At 34.5% G+C, this 23,807-nt stretch overlaps 1 long non-coding RNA gene and 1 other non-coding gene across 2 annotated transcripts in view; both read right to left on the bottom strand.

The window, feature by feature from the left end:
* Nucleotides 1-17,472: 17,472 nt before the first annotated feature.
* The window catches only part of LOC141492829 (uncharacterized), a 35,291-nt gene continuing 28,956 nt past the window's right edge, over nt 17,473-23,807 (bottom strand). The window contains exons 3-4 of the long non-coding RNA XR_012470059.1: nt 20,354-20,481; nt 17,473-18,060 (exon numbers count right to left, since the gene is read on the bottom strand). This is a non-coding gene — a long non-coding RNA (uncharacterized LOC141492829). The remainder of the gene's footprint in view (nt 18,061-20,353; nt 20,482-23,807) is intronic.
* Nucleotides 23,521-23,602, bottom strand: TRNAS-AGA (transfer RNA serine (anticodon AGA)). The gene has a single exon. It is a non-coding gene; the product is annotated as a tRNA-Ser (tRNA).

Genomic DNA, 23,807 nt, shown 5'->3' with positions numbered 1-23,807 from the left:
CCACATACTTTGTACTTCAAGTACATTGTACAGATTACCATTTTAGTACTTTTTTTAGGTTTTTGCAAGGCAAATGGGGTTAAGTGGCTTACCCAAGGCCACACAGCTAGGTAATTACTATTATGTGTCTGAGGTCAAATTTGAACCCAGGTACTCCTGATTGCAAGGCCGGTGCTCTATCCGCTGCACCACCTAGCTGCCCCCCATTTTTTAGAGTACTTTTCTTAATACCCTTTTCTTTCATTTTTTATTTACTATCATAGCTATATTTTTGTATTGTAGATTATTATACTATAAACTCCATGAGGGAGAGATCTTATTTTTCATAAACTTTACATTCCCCAGTGCTTATCACAGTATTCTACATAAAGATGGAACTTAATCAACATATCTTGAATCTTGGGAAAGCACCTGAAAAATACTTCACTTTATTTATTTATAGCTAGTGAAAATAAGCCAAATTCACTTTTCTTAAATTTCCTGGTATGCATTTGAGGAAGAAGGTGGAGAAAGAATAAAACTGTTTTGAGAATCAAAGGTTATCATCTCTAGACCCAAGAAAATCAAAAGGGCATCAAAGAAAGTTGGAAGTCATGTGAAGACAAATGTATAATTTTGAAATATTGATTCAATGCATTAGATCATAAAGGCATATTGTAGTCATGGTCATTCTCTACTCCATCTTGGAAAAGTTCAGATATTTAAGATGATATAGAAACTGAGAACATTAATTGTTTATTTCAAAATTTTTTAATACCATACTCAATTCAGAAAGCCTGAGCAAAAAGTGATCAGCAGAGTTCAACTCAATTCAATTGAAAATTTAGTCATTGTTCGTCCTCTACAAGATATAGTTCTTGATCATTGCTCTTAATGCTTGTGTGTGTGTGGTGTGTGTGTGTGTGTGTGTGTGTGTGAGAGAGAGAGAGAGAGAGAGAGAGAGAGAGAGAGAGAGAGAGAGAGAGAGAGAGAGAGAAGAGAGAGAACCTTCCCTCATTAGGTTGAATTCTACTCAATGTATATATAGTATACAAAGATTATATTATTAGGATTTTAGAATTTCAGGAACAAGAGAATACTCATAAATTGTGGGGATGACAAAAGGCTTCAAGTAGGAGAGGACATCTGAATTTATCTCAAAGGATGCCAAGGATTTAAAGAAGTAGACATGAGGAAGGAATGTATTACAGGAATGGAGGACAGTCCATAAAAGACACAGAGTTTGAGGGATGGTAAATTGAGTCCACAGAACAGCTACCTCTTAGAAAAGTAGGTGGGAATCAAACTGTGGAGTGTATCAGATGCCAACCTGATGAGTTTGTATCTAAAGCTAGAGTGACAATGGATTCATAGATTTCTGATAAAGGTAAAACCCATGTCTTAGATTAATTTGGCAGCAATATTGGATGGATTTGAGAAGTAAGAGATTTAAAAAAAGGATGCCAATTAAGAAACTATTTTAATAGACCAGATGTGAATTTATCGCCTCCAAAAGAGGATGGAAATAGGTATCTTTTAGAATGAAAGCAAAAGGAGACTTCAAAAACAAAAAAAAAGAATAAAGATTATTACAATGAACAAAAGACATGTGATTATATAAAATTTAGACTTTTTTTGCACAAACAAAATGATTGCAAATAGAAAAATACAATCTGATAAAAGGGAAAAACAAATCTTTATATTATATATGTTGGATAAAACTTAGGAAGTCAAGCTATAGGAAAATAACACAGATTTATACAAAATAAAAACCATTCTTTAATGGATACCTGGCAAAAGATACTGAATAACTTTTATAAGAAGAATTGTAAGCTATCAACAATCATATGGAGCAATTTCTAAATCCTCAATAAAAAAAGGTAAATTTAAATTAAAACTCTCAAATTTTGTCATATTCACAACAAAAATAACAGAAATAATATTAGATGGTAAGTGAGAAAACAATACATTGATATATTTTGGGGGTAAATATGAATTATTCCAATTATTCTAATGAGTCAATTTGAAATTTTTTGAAAAAAGTAGTTAAACTTTTCATACCAAAATACTCAGATTATATTCAAAAAGGGAAAGGAACTGTTTATATTAAAATATTCATAGTAGTGTTTTTGTGGTAACAAAAAATATGGAAATAATGGTGGATGACTGCATAAACTATGGAATACAAATGTAATGAAGTATGTAATAGCACCATAAAAATATAAAACAACACTAAAAGTTATCATAATTTAATTTAAATTTAATGAGTATTATTGATTATGGATTATAGATGATGGAACATATTTCCTTCTTTTGCATAAGCATTTACTTTGTCAATTCATTTTTAGCTACTTTTCTTTGTTACCATAAATTGTGCTAAGAAGTATATTAGAACATTATTGTTAATATTTTTAAAAGATAAAAAGGAATCAGGAACTCTCAAGATTAATTACACATACATCTTTCATGTACTTCCTGCCTTATGGTAGTTGATAACTGCTCCTGAACCAGGAATCTTAACCGCTTGTCCCCATTCTTTACTTGTCCTCCTTAGCAAGGCAAAAGAGTAAGACAAAAATATACTTCAAAGACAGAAAGTGAGGCTAAACAGGTCTGCCGGCTCCCTTTTGTAAGCCTGCATAAAGAGTGGCCACTTTTAACAAAGTCCATCCACCCAGACGGCTGAGTGAAACCTTTCATTATGTAGGTAACCCCAGTCACTACCACATAGCTGGCACCAAGGGACTCTTTGAAAATATTTAATTCATCTTGGCACATTTTTAGTGACTGAGGATTAATGGAGAGTTCTTTTTTTCCTATTAATAAGTACATTTAGAGACTCTTTGATTATTTCAAACAAAAATCAATTTTTATTTTATTTGATTTCTTTTAAAATTATCAAGTTTATTTTATTTTTCTTCTTCCTGAACCCACTTTTAGAAAAAAAAAAACAAAAGCCTTTTAACAAATAATCATGGCCAAGCAAGATAAATCTTCATACTTCCCATTTCTAAAAATGTGTACCTCATCCTGCATTTTAGACCTTTGCTCCTTAATCACAAAATGGACAACATTCTTTGGCCCTCTAGGATCGTTTTTTAAATTATTATTTTATTATTATTTTTTTAGGTTTTTGCAAAGCAATGGGGTTAAGTGGCTTGCCCAAGGCCACACAGCTAGGTAATTATTAAATGTCTGAGGCCAGATTTGAACATAGGTACTACTGACTCCAGGGCCAGTGTTCCATCCACTGTGCCACCTAGCCACCCCAAGGATCATTTTTGATCATAATTAAGTTAAAAAAATTGCAATTAATTTATCAAATTGATCAGGAAATTTTCCTGATAAACCCATAGAATCCTTACAAAATATACATATCCATATCACTTCTAGAAAAATGCAAGACTATATATCACAATTTTGGAAATAACTTTTTGTTATTTTTACATTCTATAAGTTGAAAAGTGCATATATCCTGTTCCTTTAGTAAGGCAGGGTTGTTATTGTTTTTCATTTTTCAGTCATGGCTGACTCTTCATGACCCCATTTGGGGTTTTCTTGACAAAATACTAGAGAGATTTGCCGTTTCCTTTACTAGTTCATTTTGCAGATGAGAAACTGAGGCAAATGGTTACTCAGGATGACACAGTATGACTTTGAGCTCAGTTTTGAACTCAGGGAGATGAGTATTTCTGATTCTAGGCCCAGCCTTCTATCACCTACCTGCCCCATAAAGCAAGGTACCTTATTCTAAAAATATTCTAGAGATAGACTATCAATATCCTTTCCTGACATCCAGTTGATATTAATTGTAATCTTACTGAAATAGATTTAAATTATTCTTGCTAACACTGTAGAATGCAAGCCCCAAAAAGTGTAGAAAAGAACAATTTTACCTTATGCTTTATGGAGATACTTTATGTAGATCTCCCTAGCTAGCCAATAAAGACCTTTTTGTTTATTTCTGGTCTGCTGCTTACTTACTGATTTCATTCTCACAGATCCACTGAGATTGTGGTATAATGAACCTGGGTATCTACTTCAAATATAAAACTGCCACATGTTCTAACATGTTCTAGAACTTTTCTAGAAATCAAAGTCATTAATCTATTGTTTAATAGAGTTTAATGGTTTAAGACTACCCTCTTAATACCAGAAAAAAGAAAATGTAGTATATCTGACTATGATCGATATTTGCCTAACCTCAGTCTTGTGCCATTTCTTTTTCCATTAATTTATAAAAATCACTAACATTGGCCCAGTGATAACCTCTTCTGGCTCCTCAACCTGCCTTCCTGTCTTTCTTGCTTTCCCTCTTGATAGCCCTGTAAACTGGGCACTGTGAAGTTTAGTTTAGAAACATCTCATTTTATGGTGAAGTATATGGCAAAATCTGAATGTTATTTATGAAGGGATAACTCTTCTAAGATCACCTATGACTTTCCTTCTATGATGATCCCAATATCAATTCCCCCAAGACCCAGCTTCCCCCACTGAGTCACAGATTTATTCTATCAAATTGGAAACATGGTATTGTTCTTATCTCTTGGTTGATTTCATTTCCAATAGATCCTTCCTCTCTTCCTCATAACTACTCCTATCAATTGGTGTCTTAAGTAGATGGATAGTAGATAATAAAAACCTATTGCTTTTATTATTTCATTATTTTTACTTCTTCTATGAAAATTTTCAATCTTCAATAAAGTAGTTGCCATAAAGTCAGAAAGTTTTGCCAAGTATTTTCTCTCATTTAGTATTCTTATTAATCTTCATTTGATTTTTTATTTACATTTTTATTTATTTATATGTTGTTAAAATAGTCTTGTTGTAAGAGTAAACATATTCCCCCCCCCCACAAAAAGTATATATGTTGTTTCCTTTCTGAGACATTTCTGAAGAGAACGTAGCCTCCCTCAAACTCCCTCACTTCCCCCTTCCAAACTATTGCAAAAGCTATTTCTTGACTCTTTTATATGAAATAGCTTAGTCTATTCTCCTCTCCTTTCCTTTCTCCCAGTACATTTGCTTTTCACCGATTGACTCCATTTTTACAATGTATAATATCTTAAAATTTGACTCTCCTGTGTCTCGACTATAAAAGCCCCTTCTAACTGCTCTAATAAATGAGAAGGTTCATATGAGTTATCAGTATTATCTTCCTATGCAGGAATACCTACAGTTCATCATCATTAAATCCCTCATAATTTACCCCTCTTGTCCACCCTCTCTTTTTTTAAAAGACATTTTTGCAAGGTGAATGGAATTAAGTGGTTTGCCCAAGGCCACACAGCTAGGTAATTATTAAGTGTCTGAGGCCGAATTTGAACTCAGATACTCCTGACTCCAGGGCCAGTGCTCTATCTGTTGTGCCATCTAACTGTCCCTCGTTCACCCTCTTTATGCTACACCTGAGTCCTGTACTTGAAGATCAAACTTTCTATTTATCTCTGGTCGTTTCAACAGGAACATTTGAAATTCCCCTGTTTCTTTGAAAGTTCATCTTTTCCTCTGGAAGAGGATATTCAGTTTTGCTGGGTAATTGATTCTCAGTAGCATTCCAAGTTCTTTTGCCTCTGGAATATTATATTCCAAGTCTTATGAGCCCTTCATGTGCATGCTGCTAAGTCTTGGGTAATCCTGACTGCAGAAGAACAATATTTGAATTGTTTTGTTCTGGCTCCTTGTAGTATTTTCCTCTTTGATTTAGGAGTTCTGGAAGTTGGCTATAATATTCCTGGGGGTTATTTTTTTTTTGGATCTCTTTCAGTAGGAGATTTGTGGATTCTCTAAATTTCTATTTTCCCTCTGCTTCTAGGATATCAGGGCAATTTTCCTGTAGAAATTCTTTAAAAATGAAATCAAGGCTCTTTTCATGATCATGACTTTCGGGTAGCCCAATAACTTTTGAATTGTCTTTTCTGGATCTGTTTTTCTAGATCTGTTGTTTTTTCAATGAGCTATTTCACATTTTCTTCTAGTTTTCCATTTTTGATATTGTTTTATTGTGTCTCGATTCCTCACAAAGTCATCAGCTTCCTTTAGCTCCATTCTACATTTGAAGGATTTGTTTTCTTCAGAGCTTTCTTATTTCCTTTTCCATCTGGCCAATTCTGCTTTATAAGGTATTTTTCTCCTCATTAACTTTTTGAACTGTTTTTTTTTATTTGACCTAAACTAGTTTTACTATGTTATTTTCTTCAGCATCTTTTTGGATCTCCTTGACTAAGTTGTTCACATGGTTTTCATGTTTTTCCTGCATCTTCCTCATTTCTCTTCCCAATTTTTCCTCTAGTTCCCTTACTTGATTTTCCAAATCTTTTTTCAGCTTTGAAATAGCCTGAGACCAACTTATATATTTCTTGAAGGATTTAGATGCAGAAACTAGAATTTTCTCATCTTCTGATTGTGTGTTTTGGTCCTCCATGGGACCAAATAGTTGTCTATGGTCAGGTTCCTTTTTTTTCCCTCTGTTTACTCATTTCCTCAGCCTGTGCCTAGTTTGGGGGGTGCTTCCTGAGCTTTTGAGTATTATTGGGACATGCACCACCCCAAGGACCTCAGTTCATTCAAAGTCTTATGTGAGGCTCTGACTGCTCTCCTGGTCTGTGCTGTGGTCTATGGATGATCACAGGGGGCCCCAGACTGTGACCAGGGTCTGAATATGGACAAAGCACAAGAGTACGTCCCAGGGTCAAAGGAAAGACCTTAACAGTCTCCCCCACCACCACCCCCTTACCTTCTGTGGGCTGAGCATTCTGGGAGCAGTTGCTGGGTGGTTCTGTGATCCTGCTTCCATTTCCTGGGATCTGAGCTGAGCTGAGGGTCACAGTTGTGCTTATGTCCATGGCTGCACTGAGGGCTGCGCTGGCTCTCACTCACTCTAGCAGAAGTTTCCCTGTTGATCTTCCAATTTGTGCTTGGTGTTCCCTGGGCCTCCAGGTCAGGAAACTACTTCTGCTGCCTGGAGCTGTAGCTCCCGGTGTTCCAGGCATCTAAGTACAACAACCTGGAAGACTGGAACATCTTCATTCTGGTACAATAATTGCACTGCCACCCCCTCCACCCCCAATGGAACAGAATTTGGCCCCAATTTTCCAGGTTAACTTGAGCTGGAGAATTGCCTCACTGGATCTTTCTGTAGGTTCCATCTCTTGAAGATTTTGTTAGAGCCATAATTTTAAGGTTTGTAATATTTTTGAGAGAGCTCCTAGGAAAGGCTGTTCTCATACCACCATCTTGGTTCTGCCCCCCTGAGAAATGCAAATACTCATATTAATCTTGAATAAATAAGGTGTTAAGTTTTCTTATAGTCCCAACTATAAGGTTTGAAGAAGTAATGTAAATGAAGTGATAAGGAGTCTTCCAGCAATTGCTTTATTGACAGAACAAACAAATAATTTAACTCTGGAGACCTTAAATAGCTAAGACCTTCAGAGTTGGAGGGTGGGTAGTGTCACCTGTAAGTTACAGACTAAGTCACATCATCTGTAAAAAGTCTTTTCCCACATTAATTCAAATACCTTCCCTCTGAGACAGTCCTTATTTTATCTTGTATACACCTTGTTTGTTCATAATTGTTTGCAGGTTATCCTCCATTTAAACTTTACACTCCTTGACAACAGAGAATGCTTTATTTTATTTTTCTGCCTATCTTTTATTATTTATTAAATGTCTAGCACTTAGCACTGAAACAATAGGCATTTAATAAATACTAGTTTGACTGATTGACACTACCAGAAAACATTGAGAGCCCTGAAGTTTAAGAGTTTGGATTACTTTTCTGCATCTATAAACTGACTACATTCATTCCTATGTTTTCTATTCTCTGTATTTGCTCTATGGTATGTCCAGTTTTTTCCATTGGTGGTTTGTACAATCATGAAAGAGTGTGGCCTGGATTTATGAAATAAGTGTTCTCTTGCCCCTTTTACACATGATGCTTAGGTGTTGCTTTACATGAGCTTACCAATAAATGGTGTCATTTAATCAGTTGGGTGAATTAATGTATAATTTCTCTCCAGTTGATGCTGTATTCAAGCTACCTACTCAGTCATGTTGTTAAGATCTCTTTTTCCCATTCATAAGAAATACTTTCTCCCTCAATCTTACCAAGCTACTCACATTTGCTATTGTTATTGCTGTTCAGTTATTTTCAGGTGTGTCTGATTCTTCTTGATTCCATCCACATTTTGAATGGTTTTCCATTTCCTTCTTTGGTGCATTTTACAGATAAGTAACAGAGGCAAATAGGGTTAAATGATTTGCCCAGAGTCAAAAAGCTAGTAATTTTTTTTGGATCAGACTTGACATCAGAAGAATGAGTTTTCCTGACTCCAGGTCCAGCACTTCATTCACTCTACTACTGAATTGCCCCTTACACAGTTGAGTAGGTTGTAAAAAAATCTATGCTAGCTGACTTAAAAATTCATCTATGGCATATTACATGTCATAAGACCAAATTTACCAAAATTAGAAGAAAAATCATTGAGTTCCTACCATCTATAATTTTCCTTTTAAGTCAATATTTCCTTCAAAATTCACTGTCATTTTTATTAGGATTAATAGAAGTTAAAGGAAACTGGCAAAGTCCTCTTCCAGGAAGCACTCCTTTCAGCTTCTGAAACTTCTCTTGGCTACTCTTCCACCTTCCTAATCTCAGACACCTAGATCTGGAAGTCCATGTGTTTTCCTTCATGCAGAGGTTATAAGAAGACTGGTATTGGTGTTTCTGGGTTTCTATTTCTGAACCCAGGAATTGAAACAGGAAGGCAAAAAGCAACCTTGGGGAATGGTCATAATTACAGAGGTACAAGCCATGCCTCCTGTTGCTCTTTGATAGGCAGGTAGAAAGCTTCAGGAAATAGCTCCAAGTCTCTCTTCCTCTTCTCTCCCCCCAGAGGACCTGAAGAACACCCAAAAATGAAGTCTTTAATGAATCTAGCACCTTAATTTTCAAAGTTAATGACTACAAATACATAAACACATTTTAAATCATTTTACAGATGATGAAACCGAAGCAAACAAGACTGAGTGACTTGCCTAGGATGACAAAGCTAGTAAGTGTCTGAGGCCAGATCTGAACTCCAGGAGAAGTCTTCCTGACTTCAGGCCTGACATTCTATCCACTGTACCACCTAGCTGCCCCTAGCAATATTATATACTATATTCATATATCACAATTTGTTCAATCATTCCCCGATCAATAGGGTACCCATGATTACCATAACATTGGAATTTTCCTACATTTTTAAAACATCTGATCATGCCCCCTCCTGCCAAGTCTACTGTTATACTCAAGAATCTATGTAGATTTGGGTATACTACATACAGTTGCTGGGGCTATAAATTTTTCCATCCATTCTATAATTTGGAACAATGTAAGAAAAGTAACTAGGCCCCAGAGATGGCACAATTAGACTATGTAACAAAATATTCACAATGGTTCTATTTGTGGAAGTTTAAAAAAATGGAAACTTGCCCAGATTTTTTTAAGCCAACCTTATGGTGGCCAAGGACTTTAAATGGCTAGAGGCCAAAATTAGCAGAGTTAGAATAAAGTAGATCTTGCTAAAAGTTAATTTGGGTCCAAGAATAGGAAAAGGGAGGATCATAGAATAATAAATTTAAAAGAGCAAAGGATCTCAGAAGTTATCTAGTTTATCTCTTATCCAATTTTATGGATTAAACACAAAAACTGAGTGAATTTAACCAAAAGTATAACACTTGTAAGCAGGAGAGTTTGGATTTGACCCCCCCCCCACCCCCACCCCAGTCCTCTAACTGGAAATACAGTATCTTCATTCTTTTAACTGGTCCACTGCTTTCAACTTTATCTTTAAGAAGGTCTAGTATGTCTTCTTCTTTTAAAAGCATTTTGTCTCAAGGAAAACAAATGGAAGGAGATATTTCCAAGAGTCAGATGCCTGAGTCCCACAGAAGTAGGCAGCTAGATAATTGAACAAGAGTTCAAGATATAAGGAAGCAGCAGGAGCTGAAAAGATAGAGATTCAGGCAATCATTTTCTTAGCCTCTGTACAGTTTCTCTGTTCTGTCTCCCAGGGGCCCAATTATTCCTTCACCTACTGAAGTTGATAAGAAACTAAAGAAATAAGTGGAAAGCAATTATATCGTTCTGAGATTTAATACAACTTTACTCAGCCCTTCTTCCTAAAATAATTACTCCTCCCCTTAATCTCATTTAAACTTTTACCTTCTCCCTCCCTGACCTATCCCTCTGGAGTGCAGAACTACTATCTTGACTCATAGACCTATCATGGTTCAAAACACAGACTTCAAAACAGGGTTTGTGCACAACCCTTTGATACCTTCTAATACAAAAATCTGAAAAATTACCATGTTGTCTCACCTTAAATCCAAATTTTTTGTCCTGACAAGCCCCTCATCACAGCCATCATTGTAAATCCCCTTCCCCAACCCCTCCATTCCATATTTACTCCTCTATACCCAATTTTCTTTTCTTCCAGTCCCATAAATCCTTGCCAATCTTCTTATCATTCCTACAACATGATTTGTTTATTCTAATTGCACATCTTTGTTTATTCATTCCTCCTACCTAGAATATACCTCTTCATTCCTTTATTTCTCCACTTCTAATCTTTTCACTTCAGAACATGGCTCAAAATGCATCCTAAAATTTCCAGGTTCTGGTGTTCCTTTTATTATCTAGAGACTCAGTTTGTACTACATTCAAATCTTTCTTTATGTTAGGGAGAAATTTTGCAAAGAGCAAGAAAGAACTGAGAAAATCAGCTCACTAGTGGAATCTGATTGGTGCTACTTTCACAAAACTTCTTGCATCCATCATCTTTTCTACATTCTCACAGTTGCCACCACTCCAACCTCATCATCTTTCTCTTAGACTTACTGCAGTACCATCTATAGAAAAGATCATTCCTAATTGGCCTTCCGGATTCCAGATTCCAGTCTCATTCCCTTTCCAAGCCATTCTCCAGATATTTGCCAGAGTGTTATTCCTAAAGTACTGCTCTAACCACTTAGAAATCATCAGTGCCTCCTCAATGAAGGTGAGTGATGCAGTGCTTCCTTAATATGAAAAATTGCTGTAAAAAAAGTTTTTGACCCTCCCTTTGTAACAGAAAAGAAGTTGGATCTTGATCTTTTTCTTTCATAGTTTTTCATGCAGTATCTTATTACAAAATTTGAGCTTGTGATCAACCTCCAAGTTCCCCTTAGCATTTCAAATCCCAAGCAATAGAACTACTCCAAAATCTTCATTATTGCAAGGGATTTCCATACTGGGAGCTCTTTACATCAGTAATATTTCATGTCCAAACTCAAAACATGTAAGGAAAAAATAAATATAAAAGCCCAGCAAACTAGCACAGTATCTTGAACTAAGTATCTGAACTTAATATCTGTTGAGTGACTGTATACACACCTACATATATATATATATATATATATATACAGCAATATTAAATTGTAATTAAGAACTAAGGTCATTAGTATAAATTTTCATTAAGGAAACTAGGTGGTAAACTGTATAGAGCAGATAGAGTATTGGGTCTAGAATCTGCAAGATTCATTTCTAGCTGTGTGACTGTGGGAAAGTCATATAACCCTGTTTGCCTCAATTTCCTTAGAGAAGGAAATGATAAACCACTCCAATATCTTTACCAATAAAACCCCAAATGGAGTCATGACTCAAAAATTACAAATTCTCCCAGACCATTTCTCTATGTCAGGATTGAAAACAGCTTAGTCCTAATTTTTGGAAGTGTTAAACATACATTATCACAATTTGTAAAGTATTTGTCAGTGGAATTGCTATAGGGATTCCCCTAAGAAGGTTCTAAACACTGAACAGAAACTTGAATAGGAATTTCTGTCTTTATATCTTTATATACACACAGTATATTAACCTAATGACGCTGAAACATGTCTTAGCCACTGGACTTTTCATATTGCTGATAGATATAAGCTATGTATAATAATAAGCCAACCTGTGCTCACTCATTGAAACATATGCACTAACAACAATAACAAAAAATACCAAAGGGAAGGTTTACTCTTTAATGATTGTCTCTTAACATCTACCTTCTATGCATTGCTCACTTCTACCCATTTCATACCCCTCAGAACTAACTAACTGGCATTTTGAACCTTGAACTGCCTTCAGCAGTAGCTACATAATCCTTTCTCAAGTTAATTATCTTTCTTTCTAAGATTTGTTGGATGCTCCATTTTGCATCATCTCCATTAAAAAATCTACTTACCTCACTTGTGGCTTGGAACTTTGACCTTGAATGATACTGGCCTTTCTTTGTGCCAGATGGGAATTTAATTTTCTTGTTAACCCTACATAAGCAGCCTCAGGGTAGGGAAGTCAGACTACTCAACTCTACCAATAGAAGGGCACAAATATAAGATGAAAGCATTTGACCTAAGTCTTTTGTCTGAAATGTTAGTCCTCCTGAGATCTTTCTATTTCATATAGAAATACTGGGGAAATCAAGGAAACAAGTTTATGAGCTGTTGTGCAAGGCTAGCTTTATAGACAACAACTTAAAATGAATTTTTCTTTATAATTATAATTTATATGACAATAATTGTAATTCTTCCTTTATTTAAAAATATGGTGATTTAAAGTTTAAAAGGTACTATGCTCCAAATTAAAAATGGACTGATATCCTGTTTAGAGAGTTAGGTTGATATCTCTCACCTACTGTTTTTATGACCTGGATCAAATTGCTTAACATCGAGAGGTCTTTTCTCAGCAATTTTCTAAGACTAGGAGCTTCTGTCTTAAATTAGAAGAGAGTTTTTTCTTATAGAATTTAGGGAGCCACCATGAAATGTACTCCCTCCTTGTTTGCATATTATCCTTCTGAGGTTATTGTTGATATTATTATCTACATCTTTTAGCTGAGAAAAATTAAATTTGGAGAATTTTCCATAATCATACAGGTGTCAGGGTTAAAGTTAGAACATGGATCTTCTGACTTGGCATGTTTTCTACAATACCAAATGCTTTTCTAAGAAAATATCTCCCCAAAATTAATGGGATTGAGTCATTTGGTACTTTAGCTACATTGATAATGCAGATTATAGATAAATGAACAAACACATAGCAACTCAGTGTGAATATAGCTGGTCATAAAGCATTTACTCAGAAGTATCTTAGCCACTAGACTATGGTACTGATTTCATTATAGGTATTTGTACTTTTTTAATTCCTCTTAGGGCCCCCCCTTTGCCTCAGAAATATAAGCACATAATATAACTTATGGAGATAACAAGAAGACATTATGTTACAGTAGAAAGAATATAAAATAAAAAAAAAGATGACCAATAACCAAAGAGAGGAAGGAACAGAAAAGGATAAGTCTACCCATCTATAGTCAGAAGCAGGATATATTTATTGTGACTCTAGCACCTATTAGGTATAATGACCTTGGACAAGTGCCATAACCTATTTGTCCTTATCTGCACAATGGAGTTGACAATATATTCACTGCATACATCACAGAGTGGTTAGAAAAGTACATTTAATTCAAATTCTGTTCCATTGTCAGAAAACATGATACTCTGGTCTGGCTAATACTGCCACTTGGTGGCCATCCTGAAGAATTATCTAATCTTATACCACCAGCACGTCATTTCTTCTTCAAGGATGGTGTCAAGACTAGGTCTGTCATTTTTTTCCTCTAAAACTCGCCATTCAGTTTCTTACTTTCTCATTTCTATAAACACATTAGTTCAGTTCCCCTCTTTTTCAAGTTTTGTTCAGGTGTCCCAGGAAAGTAAAAGGCTTTTTTTCTCTTTAATTCTATTCTCTGTGTGAACCAAATTCTAATCAAGGCTAAAAAGCACAAACTAGTTTTATTAATTATAATAATGATTACTATATATAATAATTATGTTATATATATATATATAAATATATAATAATTCCTCATTCTTGAGGAAGATATGACATTAGGAGAGGCATGACAAGCACAAGAGTTTAATTTGAGTGAGGGGGAGTTCTGTTAAGTCACCTGTCTCATTTTTCCTCCAGAACCATCTGGGTCCATTGTCTAGATGATACTAGATGTAAAGTAACCAAGGTAAAGAAACTTGCCCAGAATCACACCACTAGTAAGAGACAAGTTTCCCAAGTTTCCGAGGCCAGATTTGGATTCCCGTCCTCTTGACTCCAAGGTCAAGACTTTATCTACTGTGCCACCTAACTGCCCTATTAATTATAAAAGAGAAGCATAGACCTAAAGGATGAAGTAAAATTACATGTGATAAAATAGCCCTAAAATCCTGCCCAGAAGTTTATGTTCAACATTTTTATCCACCTTTCATACTTAGTTACTGTATTACTTCCCTACCCTTGGAAGCTACACATGTAGCCCAAGATTGTATTCACTTTTTTTCTGAAGGAGAGTGGCCACATTACATTGCTTACATATTAAATATGAAATATGACTTATATAATTGAAAATTCCACTCCATTAAAACTTCCATGTTGTTTTCAGAGGGAGTGTGGAAGAGATTGTCTATGATCTAACCATGGCTTCTCATCCGGTATTTGTAAAGTTCATTCAATATAGCCTATTAAGTGTTTCCATGTGCGCAGTCCTGTATTAGGAGGTAGACCAAGGACAGTCAGGTTTCTGAGCACAGAAATACCACTGAGAACCATAAGGTGGCAGCAAAACCAGTTTATATAGAATGGAAAATAAGTTCACATTTGAACATCCAATAAATACCCCGCCTTTGAAAATAAGTTTCACAAACTTGATGTAGAGAGAAATGTAAGAGAGAAATTAAGAGAGACACGTGCTCCAAGGTGAATAATGTAAGTAATAATGCAGGAAGCTGCAGTTAAGGGATTTTATTACCTAGGTAAGCAGTGAGGTATATAATGTGGATTTTCCTGCATCTGACAGGAGTCAATACTGCAGTTGAAAAAAACAATGATTCTTTGTATCTTGCCATTCACATATAAAATATTTGGTAAATTCTGTCTCCTATACCATGTTCTGAAAATGCAAAGATAAGACCATCCTTGCACTAAAATAAGTTACATTCTACAGGAGGGACAAAACACGTGCAGGTGCATAAATATCTCATTGTTTCTTTGGACTGGTCAAAGAAACTTATGTTCCATCTATCTTTTTTTTTTATTGTGGAATTACTGGTATTTAATTTCAGGATAGCAAGCTTCATAGCCTTGATGCGGGGGAGTGGAAGTATAGCAGAGCTGAGAAGCTTCAGCAATCTTGGAAGAGAAAAAGGAAGCAGAAATTTTCCAGCAATGACACTAGTCAAACAGCTAAACCTTTCTGGAAATTTTCTGTAAAATTATCTACTGTTCCATTTGTGTATAAATCTCTGAGAGATGGGAAAAGGGACTATGAATGAGTTCATTCTTTGAAGTCTTCCCTCTAATTTCCTTTGCTATCAGTTTATTATATTTCACCCCTTTTCATAGCTTTTTGTTGTTGTTTATGAGTAGTACATGGTGAAAAAGATTGTTAATAATTGAAATAACTTATTTTGATTGAAAGATTCTTTCTTTAGTAATGGAACTCTGGTAAAGATATTTCTAGCTAAGCTAAATTAAAGTACCTCTCTGACAAATAACATACTATTTTTGGATTTGGCAGAATCAAAATAAATTATATTCAAGCTACAGACTTTTACTCTGAATTTTTATGTATTAAGTATATATATATTTTTTGTGATTGGCAATTTAGTGGTTCAGTGGATAGAGTGCCTGGTCTAGAGTCAGGAAGCCTCTGTATCCTGAGTTAAAACTGACCTCAGTCACTTCTTTGAACAGAAATCTTTGAGTAACTCCAAACTTTGCTTCCTCTGTCATTTACAAACAAGCACTTCAGTTCTTGAGGAAATGTCTATGATCACAGTGACAGCAAAAAGGAGCCAGAAGAAGGGAGAGTAGCAAAGCTAATCTTCCAAGTCATGCTCAGAAATAATTCAAAGATCTGTTTGCATAGGTTCTCATTACAACCAACCAGGAGAACAAGAAAACATAATTCAGGGTTGAGCAAAGGATAATATCCCTTCCTCCTTCTATGAAGGTCTTCTTTCCATATTCTTGAATAGAAAGAAACTAATATAACATTACAGAAGAATAACAGCCTGTTCCATCACTATCTTCCTGCTGTTTCTCAAGGAAACATGTTCTCAGGTTCTATACATTATCCTTTAACTCAGTCCTAATTCTGAATTTTCCCCTAAAATGACCAGGAAGTTTTGCTAATTAATTATAAGAAATCACAGCATAGAGAAAATAAGCAAAATCCATTGGGAAAAGTATCAAGAAAATGTATCATTGGCAAGTCACTCCCCAAGGTTCCAAGCAAGCCACATCTGCTTTCCTACATCTTCCTACCTTGCTCAGGAATGAAATGTTGTGTTTTAATTATGAGATCATATTCTGGTCTTTGCCCCAGGATAGATCTAGGAAACTCAGTAAGATTACATCTTGCCTATTTCATTTCTCTTCAGGATTGGGAAATCAACACGGTTTGACACAGGAATGTGTCTCCTTGCAAAAAGTGAAGTGTTTCTTAAGTCTGTAAGTATGAAGATTGTATTTGATCTTTAAGCAAGTCACAAAAGGATCAATGACAGCATTTGATTCTATATCAATACAGCTACCTCATTTTTAAATGTAATATTTTGAAAAGGTTGGAGACACAGAGCTCCCTGGCAAGACCATTTTGATTTCTTCCTTTTCTATCTCTCTCTTTTCCACAACATATTTTATTAGTCTTCAGTGTGTCCATCCCATGTTTGTATTATCACAAAGGTTCTGTTCACATTCTTTGTCAACTTAAGTACTATAACTTTTATAAAAGACAGTCCTTCTCCTTGAACTCTAATTCTTTCAATTCTTTTTTTAGGGTTTTTTTTCGAGGCAAATGGGGTTAAGTGGCTTGCCCAAGGTCACACAGCTAGGTAATTATTAAGTGTCTGAGACCGGATTTGAACCCAGGTACTCCTGACTCCAGGGCCAGTGCTTTATCCACTACACCACCTAGCTGCCCCGTCCTTTCAATTCTTTGGAAAACCTTTGGTCCTGTTGGTTATGTGTCTGTCTCCCTCCTTTCTAAGATGTTTCTGGCCAAGTAGACACATGGTTAATTTCTATTTACAACTTTTATGTCCTGACTTTTTTTCCCCCCAAATCTTCAAAGGAATGGGTCACAGTCAATAATTTGCTACAAATTTTCCCTGGGACCCTCTCTTAACTAAGTGTTATCCCTTTGCCTGAGGAATCCAGAATCAACATTCTCTAAACTGATAAAACAGTGGACTAAACTCAGAAATATATCATGAGTATAGAGTTCTGAATATAGGGACATACATGTAAATGAATATTTATATGAGGAATAAACTGGGTAATCTGTTAGGGAGATACAGGACTGCAATAGGTCAAAATGAAGAAATTTAATGAATAAATATGGACAAAGAAACAAAATTATTGCTCTTTTAGATGATAAAATTTTTCACTTGGAAAGCCTCAGAGATTTAAGTAAGGATTGAAACAATAGTTTTGTCAAAGTAGTGAGAAATAAAATAAAGCAAAAAAAATTATCAACCTTATCAAAACAGCAGGAATATATATATATGTATGTGTGTGTGTGTGTGTGTGTATGTAAATTCTATTCAAAGAGACAATAACAAGATAGAATAGTGTAAGCACATAGGTGTAAAGCATGACCAGACTGTCAACATATCATATTAGGACAATTCAGACAAGCACATTTGCCTAAGTCTACTCCCTTCCCTCTCCAAGTCACTCAGAATCTTTTATTTATACCACCATTCATAAAAGGATACATGCATGTATACATACAGTCTAAAGACCAGAGCTAGGTGAGGAAGAAATCAGGAATACAAGTGCATATCCATCCTCAAGTCTCACTCTTTAAACATTAAATCAAATGAGGAAATTTATTTCCATTGTCCCTTGTCACTTTCATTTCTATTGTCTATCGCCATATGAAAAAGGTGCTGAAACCTGTCATTCAAATGAATTTAATCATTTCATTTTTCCTTCAGTCACTGGCCCATAACCTGGAACAAAGAGATAATTATTTTCCTCATTTAAAATTTGATATATATATATATATATATATATATATACACACATGTGCATGTATATACATTTATGCATATATATAATACATATGTATATATACACAAACAACACCATACTATACCTATTTCTGTCTGTCCTTTCTCAGTGGATGGCATCTTCCTTCAAAGATCCACGTCTTTCCATGTTTTTTAAAAATCTTAACTTTCTTATATTAAAGTAGCATTCATCACAATCATTAAACCATAATTTGTTCAATCATTCATCAATTGAGGGGAATTTTTCATTTAAGCTAAGTTATAAAATGGTATTTTAAAATTGTTTTGATTTTCATTTCTCTTAATAATGATTTATAATATTTTTCATATGACTATAGGTTGCTTTGATTTCTTCATATGAAAAAAATACCTATTCATATGCTTTAATTAGTTTTCAGTTGGGGAATGATTCGTATTATTATAAATTTAACTCAGTTGTTTGTATATCTGAGAAATGAGACATTTATCTGACAGATTGTCAATGAAAATTTTTTCTCCTGCACAATTTTCTTTTCTTCTAATCTTGGTTTCATTGTTTTTATTTGTACAATAACATTTAAAATTTATTATAATCAAAATTATCCATTTTACCTCACATTAAAATCTGTCTCCTGTTTCTTCATGCATCACTTTCCTATTCATGGCTCTGATACATAATATATTCTATGTCATTATAGTATCTCCCTTTTTGTGTAGGTCAGGTATTCATTTTTGATCTTATCTTGGTACATGGTTTAAGATATTGGATTATGCTCATATTTTTTTTTTGTTTTGTTTTTTGCAAGAAAATGACATTAAGTGACTTGCCCAAAGTCACCCAGCTAGGTAACTATTATTAAGTGTCTGAGGTCGGATTTGAACTCAGCTCTTCCTGACTTCAGGTTCAGTGCTCTATCCACTTCACCACCTAGCTGCCCCTATGCTCAGATATTACTAGACTACTTTCCAAGTTTCCCAACAGTTTTATCAAATTATGAATTTTTATCCTCATAACTTAGACTTTTACTATTATATATTGTATGTCTACTCTGTTCCACTTTGTTTCTTAGACAGTGCTGATAGTTTTGATATTTCCTAATAATATATTTAAGATTTGGTGCTGCTGAATTTCCTTCCTTTACATTTTTTAATTAGTTTCTTTGAAATTGTCGATTATTTTCTTCTTCCAAATAAATTTTATTAGTTTTTCCCTCTATAAGTTTTTAAGCTATTTAATTGGGATGGCATTAACAAATAGATGAGTTAGGTAAAACTGTCATTTCTTTTATATTGATTTTAACTTTCCATAAACAATTCATATTTCTTCAATTATTGAAATCTGAATTTATTTGTAAAAAAGTATGTTTTATAAATACGTTAATGGAATTCCTAGGTCTGTTTTGGCAGGTATACTCTCAAGTATTTTATACTATCATGTATATTTATACTGTTTTAGACAATTATTTTAAATGGTCTAAAACACTATCTAATAACATTGGTGACATATAGCTTAGTTTCTGTTTATCTTTTAATAAAATCTATTTCACTTTTACTTTTTCTGAGATCATGATTGTCACTCATGCTTTGTCTTTGCATTTTGCTTTGTCTCTGTGTGTATCTCTCTTTTTTAAAAATTTTGTTTCTTATAAGCAGCATATTTTTAATCCATTATGCTAAACATTTTTGTTTTAAAGGTAAATTCTTTCCATTCCCATTTGAAATTATAATTACTCATTGTATATTTTATTCCCTCCTATTTTTCTTTACTATGCTTTTATAACCCTATTTACCCCTAGTCCTCCTTAGTAAAGCTAATTTACTTTTGCTTACTACCTCCTCATTCCTTAATCTACTTTCCCCTCTAGAAATTCCTCTCTTATCCTTTCTCTCCCTACTCTCCACTTATTCTACTTAATCCTCTAAAAGTCCTTCCCATATCCTATCCGCTCATCCTCTTTTTTGCTGTCTAAATTTAGAATACATTTACATCCTTCTAGATGTATATGTAGCTCCCTCTTTAACCCATTTCTGATGAGAGTAAGATTCCAGTACTATCAATCCTCTAACCTGACTTGTGTCTTTTGTATGTTTTTTGCTTTCCTCACCTTGTCTGTATAATTGATATTTTTATTAATCCCTGTCCAATTTTAAACTTCAGAATCATCCCATCATACTCAGCTAAAACAAGACTTTCTTTCAAACAACCCAAGAAATTATGACATTTTCACACATATAAAAAAGTAAACAGTTCAACCTTATTACTTCAAACTTCTTCCTGAGGTTGATTTGCATAACCTTTGGTTCTGTATCTCCATAAAAAATGCCTTTTCTTCTGACATTTTTTCTCCCTTCCTCTTCTTCCTCTCTGAAATTCTCTAGGATCTAAGAAAGTAAAAGAAAGAAGTAATGAGAAAACCTCATTTCATTGGTTTGAGATTGATCATCAATATGACCATGCCAAGAATTAGAATTAGACCTGATTTGAGATGACTCAAAATAAGATCTATGATGCCAAGGTCCTAAGAAGATAGGAAACTTCAACAGAAAAGTCAACTTCTATTCAAAAATTGGCATTGATAGATTAATCTAGGACTAGACATTTATTGCATGGTTTCTATTCAGTCACCTTTTTACTCTCTCTTACATTTTCCCCCTGGTTACCTGACTTCCAGAGAGATGGGGGAATAGATGTCTGAGGATGACCCCAAAAGACTAGTGTTCACTAAGTAAAATATCAGGTGCTCTTTTCTCCAAATAACTATGGATCAATCGTTCAGGGAAACTGGAGGCTTGAGGGAATCATAGAACTTTTATGTAGGTATTATTATTGAAGTGGCTATGACTTGATCATCCCAAATCCCTTTTTTCCCTGAAGGTTGAGATTTCCAGAATAATAAAAACAATTAGAGATCTATATTTCCTATATGCAACCAAATATTCTTTGAGGTATACTCTGAGAAATTCTCACATAACCCTTTTCAAAGAAATACTAAGAAAGGGACAGAACTGAAGTCAGAAACTAACTAAAACTGTGAACAGTACAGTAGCATGTGGACTTTTTAATGCTAGCGTGTTCCCATTTTGTGGTCCACTGTGCTATGTGGATACCAACCCATCTTTTTCCAATTTTTTTTCTGACTGGTGAACTACCTTCTCTCTATAAAATTATTTGAGTACTAGTAAATATATAGTTTTTAGTTGAATTAAAAATCCAACATTTCTAGTAATATAGAATCAAACAAGAAATCTATGTCAGAGCAAGTGAAAAGTTCAAGGAAAACAAAGGTGCCAAAAAGGACCAAACAGTGATAAAGATCATGGTGACAACTATTATTTAAATAACATTTTTAATGATTGCCAAGTGCTTTAAAGCATTTTTCTCAGTTAATCCTAATAACAATTCTGTAAAGTTAATAATATAGTTCAAAATCCCAGTTTCATTTTACAGCTATGAAACTAAGGCTGAGACACACATAGTATATATGTATGTATGAGTTTGTGTGTGTATGTGTGTGTGTGTGTGTGTGTGTGTGTGTGTGTATCAGAGGAAGAATATGACACTAGGTTTAGTAAAATTCATATAAATTGCGCTCAGCATTCAGAAGACCTAGGAGTCTTGTTCCAGATAACAACAATAGATTAGAGGAGTGCAATCCATGACTAGGGGGTTTTGCTTTTTCCCTAATTTATGCCCATTTCTTGGTTGAGTAGTACTGAGTTCACAACATGTGCAATTGCAGTCAAACATCTGAAAATATGTCCATATACAGGACAAAGCTCCTAGGTTTATCAAATGGTTCTTATGCTATGTTATTTTATTTTTTCCAATTACATGCATTGAACAAATATCTTTTTGTTAGTTTTTGAGTTCCACAATTTTCTAATACTCTCCTTTCCATCCTCCCTCCCAATGGCAGTGAGAAAACTCATACGGGTTGTCCACGTTCAAATCATATTTAACATATTTTTAGTGTTGTGAAAGAAGAAAAAGAACTAAAGGGGAAAACATGAAAAAGAAGGAAATAAGTTTAAAGAAGTTTAAAAAAGTGAAAATAGTATACTTTACTTTGCATTCAGACTCCATAGTTTTTTTTCCCCCCTCTGGATGGGAATGTCATTTTCCATCATAATTCTTTTAAAATTGTTTTTGCTCGCTAAAATGCTTGGAGGAGATGAGTCCATCATAGTTGATCAGCTCACAAAATTGCTGTTAGTGTACACAAAGTTATCCTGGTTCTTCTCATTTCATTCAGCATCAGTTCATGTTCTATCTTTCCAGGCTTTTCTGAAATCCACCTGCTCATGATTTCTTATAGAACAATAGTACTCCATCACATTCATATATTCATATACCATAACTTGTATAACCATTCCCCAATTGATGAAAATTTCCTGAATCTCTAATTATTTGACACTACAAAGAGAGCTGCTCTAAATATTTTTGCACATGTGTGTCTTTTTCCCTTTTTGTGATCTCTTTGGCATACATAGAGATCTAGTAGCGGTATTGCTGGAACAAGGGGGATGCACAGTTTTGCCCTTGGGACTTAGTTCCAAATTTCTCTCCAGAATAGTTGTATCCATTCAAAACTCCACCAACAGTGCATGAATATGGCAGTTTTCCCCACATCCCCTCCAACATTAATCATTTTCCTCTTTTTTTTTTTTGTTATTTAACCAATCTGATGGGTGTTAGGAGTTACCTCAGAGTTGTAATTTGCATTTCTCTAAGCAGTAATGACTTAGAACATTTTTTCATAGGATAATTTTAATTTCTTCTTCTGAAAACTGTTTATATCCTTTGAACATTTATCACTGGAAAATGACTTGTATCCTTATAAATTACACTTAATTCTCTATATATTTTAGAAATTAATCCTTTATCAAAGAAAACTGAAAATTGCTTCCCCGTTTCTTCTACTCATGGTTGCTTTGGTTTTATTTGTGCAAAACTTTTTTAAATTTAATGTAATCCAAATTATCCACTTTATAATTTATAATGCTATCTATATTTATTTTGGTCATAACATCCTCTTCCTTCTCCATAGATGAGACATGTAAACTACTCCTTGTTCTTCAATGTGTCTTATGTCTAATTCTTTGTACCCATTTTGAACTTATTTTGGTATAGACTGTAAAATGTCTAGGCTACACTAGTTTCTGTCACACTATTTTCTGGTTTTCCTAGCAATTTTTCTCAAATTTGTCAATTTTTGTCCCAGAAGTTGCAGTCTTTGGATTTATCATAAAATTGATTACTATAGCTATTTAACTACTGTACCAGATCATTTTTTTTAGTTTTTGCAAGGCAATGGGGTTAAGTGGCTTGCTCAAGGCCACATGCTAGGTAATTATTAAGTGTCTGAGGCCAGATTTGAACTCAAGTACTCCTGACTCCGAGGCCGGTGAAGGAACTCTTCCTGTAGTTGGCAGGATTCGAACCTGCGTGGGGAGACCCCAATGGATTTCTAGTCCATCGCCTTAACCACTCGGCCACGGCTACTGCTCCAGATCATTCTTAAAGGGAATTTTTATAATGAAGGAAGACTAATAAAAATACACCATATAAGTTCTGTTATTATCTATTTAAGTACTCCAATAAAAGCCTGGTGCAGGTAATCTGTTTATCTGTTTTTAATAATAGGCATGGAAGTTAAGAAAGACCTGATGTGGTCATTCATGCACAAAAAACTAGCTTAGGAAGCTCC

The sequence above is a fragment of the Macrotis lagotis genome, chromosome 7 (genome assembly GCF_037893015.1).
Source record: "Macrotis lagotis isolate mMagLag1 chromosome 7, bilby.v1.9.chrom.fasta, whole genome shotgun sequence".
Lineage (NCBI taxonomy): Eukaryota > Metazoa > Chordata > Mammalia > Peramelemorphia > Peramelidae > Macrotis > Macrotis lagotis.
This window is presented reverse-complemented; position numbering and strand designations above follow the sequence as displayed.